The sequence below is a fragment of the Myotis myotis genome, unplaced genomic scaffold (genome assembly GCF_014108235.1).
Source record: "Myotis myotis isolate mMyoMyo1 unplaced genomic scaffold, mMyoMyo1.p scaffold_m19_p_6, whole genome shotgun sequence".
In the NCBI taxonomy this organism is placed as follows: domain Eukaryota; kingdom Metazoa; phylum Chordata; class Mammalia; order Chiroptera; family Vespertilionidae; genus Myotis; species Myotis myotis.
Window position 1 is genome coordinate 3,738,340 of NW_023416368.1, and position 11,081 is coordinate 3,749,420.

Consider the following 11,081-nt stretch of genomic DNA (forward strand, 5'->3'; position numbering starts at 1 on the left):
GCCAGTTCAGTTCATTTCCTGGTGAAGACTCTTCTTGGGCTGCAGATTTCTCCCTGTATCCTCCCATGGCCTTTCCCCGGGGGGGGGGGGGGGGGAGAGAGAGAGAGAGAGAGAGAGAGAGAGAGAGAATGTCTTGTCCTCGTCTTAGGAGGCCACTAACCCCATCATGAGGGCCCCATCTTCATGTCCTAATCTAACTACTTGCCTCTCGAAGATCCCATCTCCAAATGCCATCATCTTGGGAGTTAGAGCTTCAACATATGAATTCTGGGGGGACAGGAACATAACACTATAAATTTCTAAATAGAAATGTATTTTTATTGTTGTTGTAATCCTCACTCCAGGATATTTTTCCGTTGATTTTTAGAGAGAGTGGAAGGGAGGGGAAGAGTCAGAGAGAGAGAGAGAGAGAGAGAGAGAGAGAGAGAGAGAGGGAAACATCGATGTGAGAGAGACACATTGATTGGTTGCCTCCCACTCCGGCTCTGACCGGAGCTGAGAATGGAGTCTGCAACCAAGTATGTGCCCTTGACCAGAATCAAACCTGCAATCCTTCGGTCCGTGGGTCGACACTCTATCCGCTCAGCCAGACTGGCTAGGACTATAGTTGTATTTTTGTAGATTACACAAATAAATGTTTTTCTATGCAGCAAATATATCATTTTGTGGTAAGTAAATTTTACCTTAAAGAAATGGAAAAAATTGTGAACTGTCATGATATGCATGCTGTAGTGTTAAGGGGTGAAATGTACTGATGTCTGCAAGTTACTTTGAAATGCACGAAAAATAAGAGGGATAAATGTGTAGATGGATAGCTATGAAGCAAACACAACGAAATGTTAGCATCGTCAAGTCTTCATGGTGGTTATACGGGGGCTCACTTTTAACTTTTATGTATATTTGAATGTTTTCATATTACATTGAGAAAAAATTTTAAATTAAGAAAGTTAATGATGATCTTGTCAGAATCTTTAAAAGTTAAAAAAAGTAGAGAGAAGATTATGATGAACCCTGTGTGCCCTACATCCAGCTTCAACAATATCAATCCGTTCTACTTATATTCCCACCCACTCTTTCAACCCTGCCTTCCTGAGTTATTTTAAAGTGAACCCTGGACATCACATTGTTTATTCAGTAGATATTTTAGTTTATGTCTTTAAAAGATAAGAAATATTCTTTCGACAAATCCTGCTTGAGCACATGTGCTGTCCTCTGAAGGGATACAATAGTGAACAACATAGACATGGTCTCTGGTCCATGGTGCTGATAGTTTATAAGGAAGACAAACAATAAGCTAGTAAATACTTATAAATTACTAGAGGCCCAGCCCGCAAAACTGCGCGAGACCCAGACTCCCCCCCCTGCGCTCCCCTACCGCACCACGGGACCCCGACTCCCTCCCACTGCTGCCGCGGGACCCATCAGTGCACCTGGTGAGTCCGGTCATTGGTCCTTACGGCATTACGGTGTATGGCCACAGGCCTTTTATAATATAGATGATAAGTATATAACCAGTTTTATATGTCTTAACTTGTGTGATATATATATATATTATATGAAACAATTTCATTTTTTTTTCTCCATTAACCATCCCCACTGTCTCTAGCAAATCATCTTGCTCCCTGCACAGCAGATTTCCTTAGAAATAGCCTACGCTGGTCCCATAACTGTGCAGTCACTCTCAGTAGCTACGACAGTCTCATTCCAAGTATGATGACTTAGGCTTGCCCATCTGCCCCATTTAAATATTTAAGTTCATATTCATAGCTCTTCTCATTCTGGTGCAGGTGGGCTCCTGGCTACAGCAGCTTTTAGTGGAGGGGGTGGTAATGTCATTCCTTTCCTCTTCGCTTGGCTCTTGCTCCTCCCAAGCAGGGATGAGGAGGAGGGGGAAAGAATGTTCTCAGCAAGGCTGCCCATGAAGAGTTGTTTGTTCTCTTTCTGCTTCTCGCTGCTACTTCAGTAACAGATTTCCCAATGAGTCAGGAGTCCAGATGCCAGCTTTCTTATTTTGGACACATCATTGCTTTCTGGGGCCTCCCCTGTGCACTCTCAACCCAGGAGAGGGGAGCCTCAGTCCCTTTCTCCTGGACACCCTCACCCGTTCCTGCCAGGGCAATCTTGTTGTTGGGGATCACTGTGGGGAGGGGCTTCCTGGGGAGCGCCAGCAGAAGCTTCAAGGCTCAGCCGCCTCCTGTGCTCTCTAGTTGACGCCTTCTGTGTTCTCCAGCTGACTCCCGGAGAGTTCCATGCACAATTCAAGGAGGAAATGCAGGCAGCTCCCACCTTGGTGCCCCTCTCTCAGCACCAACTACCTCTCTTCTCCCTTCCTCACCCCCAAGGGCATCGGGGCTTGTCCAGGTCAATGGTTCAGTGACTTCCAGACAAATTATCAGCTTGCGGAGAGGGGAGAGGAATTGTTTGCTGCCCTTTAAACTTGTGGAAGAAGGGACTGGGGAACACGTTGAATGGTCCCCATCTTCTTCAGCTGGAGAGAAGCAATGGATGGTTGCCATCTATAATAAGTAATGTTCACCCATGGAGAGGTGAACTAATTAAGAAAATTTCAGCCCTGGGCAGTGTTGGTCAGTGGTTGGAGTGTTGGCCTGCACACTGAAAGGTGGCTAGTTTGATTCTCAGTCAAGGGCACATACCTGGGTTGCACATACCCCAGCAACCAATCTGTGTGTGTGTGTGTGTGTGTGTGTGTGTGTGTGTGTGTCTCCCTCCCTTCCACTCTCTCTAAAAAGCAATGGGAAAAACATCCTCAAGTGAGGGTTGAAAAAAAGAACAATTCAAATATCTACTTTTTTGCAGATTTTATGATAAAGTGATTAATATTAGTTGCTGACTTTCAAGTATAAAAATAGTGTTATGAAGTCAGGGGTACAATAGCTTGATTGTATATATCATTCTCATCAGCCATCCTGCCTGAAACTCAGGAAAGACAGCGTTCCTGGTTGTGAAATATGAGTACACCTGAAAAGCATCTTGTCCTTATCTGGCAGCCCAGGTGGATGAATACCGGCCCCGAAGTTGTTTGTCTTAAAACTGTCAGTAGTGCCACTTGTGCCCTCTTGGCCATCCTGGATCTGTCTTGAAATATGCTGTTTACTCTAGACTTCCAAAATGATGGTATCTTTTCTAGAAATTAGTATGTATGTGTATTTTGCTTTTCTTTTTTCTGGGCGATGCCTTATTTCTTTTCCAGATTTATTGAGATATAACTGACCTATAACATCGTGTAAGTTTAAGGTGTACAGTGTGATGTTTGGTACACATATACAGTGAACTCTTCGGTGTGTGGGCCGATGCTCTAACCACTGAGATCACCAGCCAGGGCTAGATGTTTTTAGTTTCCACATATAAGTGAGACTATACAGTATTTTCCTTTCTCTATCTGAATTATTTCACTTAGTATAATGCCCACAAGGTCTGTCCATGTTGTTGCAAATGGTAGGATTTCCTTCTTTTTTATGGCTGAATAATATTTGTGTGTGTGTTTTTCATGTCTTCTTCATAGACTTATTACCTTCACATCATACATTAATCCCCTGTAAACTGAGAGTCTAACACAGTTATTTATTCATCCAATGAATATTGATTTATTGAGTGCCTGCTGGGTGCCAGGCGATTTGCTCAGGCTGAGGATGTAACAGTGAGCAAGAGTCATGGCCTCTATCCTCACAGAACTTTGCAGTGAAGCCGGTATCCTTGTTTGTGAATGAAGAAAACAAATCCTTATCCCTTACTGTCTTTTTTAAAGTAATTTTTTGTAATATATTTTTATTGATTTCAGAGAGGAAGGGAGAGGGAGAGAGAGATAGAAACATCAATGATGAGAGAGAATCATTGACCGGCTGCCTTCTGCACCCCCCTAACTGAGGATGGAACCCAAAACCTTGGGCATATGCGCTTGAAACAGAATTGAACCTAGGTCCCTTCCGTCTGCAGGTTGATGCTCTATCCACGGAGCAAAATCAGCTAGGCTTTAAAATAATTTTAATTAAAAATTTATAGATGAAAAAATTATATGTGAAAATGCAAATCGAAACCAGAATGAGCTGCCATTTTGCACCCATTGGCTATTATTTAAAAAACAGAAAACAAGTGTTGGTGATGATGTGGAGAGATTAGAACCTTCATGCATTGTTGGTGGGAACGTAAAATGGTACAGCTGCTGTGGAGAGTAGTTTGGCAGGTTCTCAAAAAGTTAGGCGTACAATTACCATGTGACCCAGCAATTCTACTCCTAGGTATTTGCCCTAAAGCATTGAAAGCAAGGATGCAAACACACTTATCTACCAATCTTCATATCAGCATTACTCATCGTAGTCAAAAGGTGGAAATCACCCGTGTCCATCAGCAGATGAAAGAATAAGTAAAACATGGTCTACCTGCACAATGGAATTCTCTTCAGCCTTTAAAAGGAAGGACATTATGACATACTAGAAGCCCAATGCATGAAATTCATGCAGGAGGGGACCTCTCGCTCCTAACCACCTGCCTGCTCACTCCTTACCACCCACCTGCTCCCTCCTTGCAGCTTGGCTGGGGCAGGCTCCCTGCTCCTTAGTGCTGCCACGGAGGTGGGAGGGGCTCCCACCACCACGGCTGTGCTTGCCAGCCATGAGCCTGGCTCTGGCTGAGCGGTGCTCCCACGGTTGGAGCGCACTGACCACTAGGGGGCAGCTCCTGCATCGAGCATCGGCCCCGTGGTGGTCAGTGTGCATCATGGCAACCGGTCGTTCTGGTTGTTCCGCCATAATGGTCGCTGGGCTTTTATTATACAGATGCCACAACACGGGTGAAACTCAAGGATGTTGTCCCTAATGGAAATAAGCCAGTCACAAGAGGACATACTGCATGATTCTCTTATAGGAGGGACCTGCAATAGGCAATTCATAGAGACTGAAAACAGAATAGAGGTTGTCAGGGATTGGAGGGAGGGAGAGTTATTTCCATTTGGGATGATGAAAAGTTCTGGGAATGGCCTGGCCAGTTTCCCTCAGTGGATAGAGCACCGGCCTGTGGGCTGAAGGGACCCCGGTTCGACTCCAGTCAAGAGCACGTACCTCAGCTGCAGGCTCGGTCCCTGGTAGGGACATGTGCAGGAGGCAACCAACCGATGTGCCTCTCACATTGATATTTCTCTCTCTGTCTCTCCCTCTCACACTCTCTCTAAAAATCGATGGAAGTATATCCTCGGATGAGGACTAACAACAACAACAGGAAAGTTCTGGAAATGGCTAGCGGTGCTGGCTGTACAATATTGTGACTGTTCTAATGCCACTGAATTGTACACCTAAAATGGGTACAATGGCAAGTTTTATCTATATTTTAACGCAATAAAAATATGTGACTACTTTCCTTTTATTAACCAACTAGAGCCCCGAAATTCATGCAAGAGTAGGCTTTCCTTTGCTGGCTGCCAGCACCGGCTTCCCACCAACACCTGGAACCCGGGCTTCATCTGGTTTCATTCGGAAGGTCATCCGGAAGGATGTCCGGTCTAATTAGCACATTACGCTTTTGTTTTTTTTTTTTGTTGTTGTTGTTTTTTTAAAACACCAAGTACACTTATTTTTATTACTAGAGACACATCGCAGGCAAATTACCCAGAAAAGAATGGACAAACATAAACCATATTCATACCAGGAGTGGCGATAGTAACAACTGATTAGATATGCTTCTGAGTGAAAAAGCATTCAGTTGGACGAAGCATGATAACTCACAATGTTAAAAGGCAGAATTGACCGAGAAGACAGAACAGCCATGTGTCTTTATGGTCTGAATGATATGGCATTAAAATTTATAAAGCAAAATCAGTTAGATGGAAGAAGAAATTCATAAAATCATAGTATAGTGATTTACAATATGACTCAATGATGCCTGCATTACCAATAAATGCCTGCATTACACGCTTTTGTTATTATTGATTAAAACCTTATAGAACCGGTTAAAGGCCCCTTTGACCACCCCCTCCGTCTGGATCCAATGCCCCTCCTCAGTGCTTCCGTGTTTGCTCTTCTAGACTTTTCTTATATTTATCTGGATTCACATGTACTTGTGAAAATGACACATTTTTTGCTTTATCCAAACATTCAGTCTGCTTTAGTATAGAAATGTGAAACCATCATTTACGGTAAAAATGTTCCAAGCAGTAAGGGTTCCTATCTTATTAATGGGGATCTTTTGAGTGGATATGCATCTTAGAAAGGTCTTTTTCTCTCATTTTCCTCTTTTCATTATATGGCAGGTTGGTGCCTGTGGGCCCGCTTTTGTTTTCTGCTGAAGCTGGCCGCTCAGTCCACCCCTTCCCTGGAACACTCTGTCCCCTGCCGGGTTCCAGTAGAATCTCCCACTGCCCGTCACTACCAGCGTTTCTGGACGGCTTTTGTAGGGAGCCTCTCGGTGTACGTCATTTCAGATAAAACCCTTTCTTTTCCTTTCCCCATCCCCCTACCAGCTTCTAGTTTGCCAAGCTCTCACGTGGATGTTAAAGTCTTTGTAAAAATTTCGCTTTATCTTCGACATCCAAAGATGAATCGTCCTCATTTTGAGAAAATTCAAGCAATTCAGAATAGTTACAAAGCAGCGTGTGTAACCACATCACACTTCGCTAGCACCTTTTCAGGTCTCTCCGAAGGGTCAGTCTGCACAGGTGCACGTGTGTACATCATTTTATATGGAAGTGAGATCATACTGTGCCTGTTGTATTGCCATTGGCTTTCTTTTTTTTAAAAAAAAAATATATTTTATTGATTTTTCACAGAGAGGAAGGGAGAGGGATAGAGAGTTAGAAACATCGATGAGAGACGAACATTGATCAGCTGCCTCCTGCACACCTCCCACTGGGGATGCGCCTGCAACCAAGGCACATGCCCTTGGCCGGAGTCGAACCTGGGACCCTTCAGTCTGCAGGCTGACGCTCTATCCACTGAGCCAAACCGGTTAGGGCTGCAATTGGCTTTCTTAAATTAAGAGAAATATGTCTTTATAGTTTTGTGTGTCTGTGAATATAGATCTACATTATCCATGTTATTAGCTCATAAAAATATTCTTAAAATAGTATGACATTTACTCTTCTTTTATAGAAAAGCACAAAGAAGCCAACAAAAGAGTTATCACATTCTCCCATCCCTGATATCCTACAATGAACAGTTTGTAAAATTAAAAGAAACAGCTATGAGACTAGAAAATTCATACTGCAAGAAGTTACAAAATAAAAAGTGAAAATTGAACGTCACCCTCCCTGTCCTAGCTCTTCCCAAGGCTAACTACCTAAATCAATAGGGCTTTTGTGAATCCTTCAAAACATGCGAAATTACTATCTACAAGCATTTCTTTCTATCTCTTTGTTTTCAGCAAAAGAAGATCACACTACACACAGTTATTCACTTTGCTTTTTCCCCCACTTAATACATCTTGGGGACCATTCCCTAACTACAAGATAAATATATCTTTCTCTTTTAAACCCCTGCATAAAAAGTCATTTGTTAGAATGTGCTGCAGTTTATTTAACGAGTTCCCCATGATGGATATTCTGGTTGTTCGTAGGATTTTGTATATTTGTTTGTTGTGTGGTTTTTATTTTTCTATTATCAATAATGCTATACGAGCATCTTTTTTTAAAAATATATTTTATTGCCGAAACCGGTTTGGCTCGGTGGATAGAGCGTCGGCTTGCGGACTGAGGGGTCCCGGGTTCGATTCCGGTCAAGGGCATGTACCTGGGTTGCGGGCACATCCCCGGTGGGAGATGTGCAGGAGGCAGCTGATCGATGTTCCTCTCTCATCGATGTTTCTAGCTCTCTATCTCTCTCCCTTCCTCTGTGTAAAAAATCAAGAAAATATATTTTTAAAAATATATATATATATATTTTATTGATTTTTTACAGAGAGGAAGGGAAAGGGATAGAGAGTTAGAAACATTGATGAGAGAGAAACATCGATCAGCTGCCTCCTGCACGCCCCCCACTGGGGATGTGCCCACAGCCAAGGTACATGCCCTTGACCGGAATCAAACCTGGGACCCTTGAGTCCGCAGGCCGATGCTCTATCCACTGAGCCAAACCGGTCAGGGCTATATGAGCATCTTTGTGCTTATCTTAACAAATCTTGCCAGCCAAGCCACAGAGAAATTCTTAAGCACTGGAGCCTGGGTTAAAGAGTATATGTGTTTTTGTTTGTTTTTATTGATTTTTTACAGAGAGGAAGTGAGAGGGGTAGAGAGTCAGAATCATCAATGGGAGAGAAACATCGATCAACTGCCTCCTGCACACCCCCTACTGGGGATGTGCCTGCAACCAAGGTACATACCCTTGACCGAAATCGAACCTGGGACCTTTCAGTCAGCAGATTGGCGCTCTATCCACTGAGCCAAACCGTTTAGGGCAAAGGTATATGTGTTTTATATGTTGATAGAAATTACCAAATTGTCATCCAGAAAGGTTGCGTCAAATAACATTCCAACAAAAGTGTTGAGAATGTTTGTTTCCCAAAATTCCACAAGCATTGGTTACCAATCTTTTTAGTTGTTGCCAATCAAATAAATTAAAAGTGCTATCTTAAACAGAAACGCCAATCAGAAAGGATATATGCACCCCTATGTTCATAGCAGCACAATTCACCATAGCTAAGATCTGGAAACAGCCTAAGTGCCCATCAGTAGATGAATGGATTAGAAAACTGTGGTATATCTACACGATGGAATACTATGCTGCTGTAAAAAAGAAGGAACTCTTACCATTTGCAACAGCATGGATGGAACTGGAGAGCATTATGCTAAGTGAAATAAGCCAGTCAATGAAGGAAAAATACCACATGATCTCATTCATTTATGGATAATAAAGACCATTATAAACTTATGAACAAAAATAGATACAGAGGCAGAGCAGCCTCGAACAGACTGTCAAACTACAGCGGGAAGGCCGGGGAGGGTTGGGGGGCAGGAGGGGAGGGTAAGAGATCAACAGAAGGACTTGTATACATGCATATAAGCATAACCAATGGACATAAGATACTTGCGGGTAGGGGAGGCCAGGGGATTGTCAAGGGCGGGAAAAAAAGGAGACATATGTAATACTCTTTGTAATATTTTAAGCAATAAAACAATGAAAAAAAAGTGCTATCTTGTTCCAATTTGCATTTAATTTATTATGAATATAGTTGGGATATTTTTTAAATGCTCATTGGCCAATTGTAGTTTTATTTTAATTGTCTGTTCATACACATTTATTTATTTTTTTCTCCTCAGCTGTTCATTTTTTTCAATAGCTGTTAGTAGAATGTGTATGAATAGCTAACATTTATTGAGCAAAGTATTGCCTTGCTTGGATAATTTATTCAATTAGTCCCTAATAATGAACATGTAGGATACTTAAATAGCATACTGCTGTTTCACACATTCTTGTACTTACTTCTTTGTGCTCTGAACCAAATATCTCTTTAAGTTAGGTTTCAAGAAGTGGAATTGCTGAATTAAAGCCGAATTCTCGCCAAACTTTTAAAAACAGCTTTGTGTAATGGGGGAATGGTCCAAGGGGAAAATGAGAAGGAATAAAGGAGGAACTAATAGTTGCTCCTAATTGCAAGGCCAATAGGCTTTACGTTAGAGTTGAGCTCTCAGGCTCAACTGTCGTTATTTCCCATCCTAGCTGCTCTCATCAAAAAAGTGCTGAAAACCCTAAATCTCCCTCTCTGGTTGGGTACTCAGGCCTCCTGGAGTCTGAAAATTCTATGGGGGGGGAAAAAGAAAAATAATGATTTTGTAATTTTCAAGTGAATAATAGTATCTCTATATATAAAACCCTAAGCGACCGTCTGACCATCCGACCGTCCGACAGATCGCTCTGACACACAATGGCCACCTGGGAGCAAATGCTCCAGCTGGCAGCTATGACGCGCACTGACCACCAGGGGACAGCTGCTCAACGCAGGAGCTGCTGCCCTGGGGTGACTTGGCAGCTGTGGTTCTCAGGTGACGGCACCGGAACCAGAGAGGAGGGAGCCTGATTCTGGTCGTCTGAGAATCACCCTTTCGCAATCCGAGACCCCTCAGGGGATGGTGGAGAGCTAGTTTTGGCCCTATCCCTGTAGGCCAGGCCGAGGGACCCCCCCCACCCCCCCGCCACGGCTCCCCTGTTGCACGAATCTGTGCACCGGGCCTGTAGTTAAAAAATAATTAAAAGCTCATTTGCAATCATTTTATGGCCATGCAATGTTAATATTGGTTTTATATTTCTGTTTACAATTGTCTGAGTTGGTACATACTGATGGAAGAACAGTTGGCATTATGGTAGCTTATGACTTTAAATTGAATGGAGGGGAGGAGTGGGAGAATTGAGCCAGCTCACCTATGGGACTGGTGGACGCCTGGGGAGGCAGAGTTCAAAAGAATCTGTGCACAAAGCAACCCATTCAATCAGAGGAACGTGGACAAAGATGGGGGGAGGGTGAATGGCATCAATCCTGCCTCTGTACCTAACAGCGTGTTCAGCAGCAGTGAGTGCAGTAGAAAGGGTAGAGTGGAGAAGTTTTACATTGCCGACTTGAGTAATAATTGGACTAGGACACCACTTCAGGCCAAATGGCATTAAGGGCCACAATGTCAGCCTGAGTTCTACAGGAGTTTCCGGTGACACTGCACTAAACCAGGCATCCCAGGAATGCGTGGGGGCAGTTTGGACCAAGTATAAGGTCTGCCTGGTGTTAGCAAAGAACTGGAGTTACTAACACCATTTTGTACAACACAGTTCTCCAAACAGACATTTTCTGCATTAGCATTTTCAATAGGCAAAATGAAAAAGACAAAAATTGGGTGGCTGTTAATTGTCCTAATATGTACTTATTTGAGCATTATGAGTGTATATACACACACATATATATAATGTTAAGCTGTCTTTTCTTTTTTCCACTGTTACTTTATTGTGGAAAATATATAAGATAAAAATCTACCACTTGAGTTTTTATTTAACCTTGTCACTACATATACATATTCATTCTCCTATATTTGCAGCAATATTATGACTAGGGTTTTGTAAAATTATAATTGGCATGCACTATTATTAGTTTCAAGA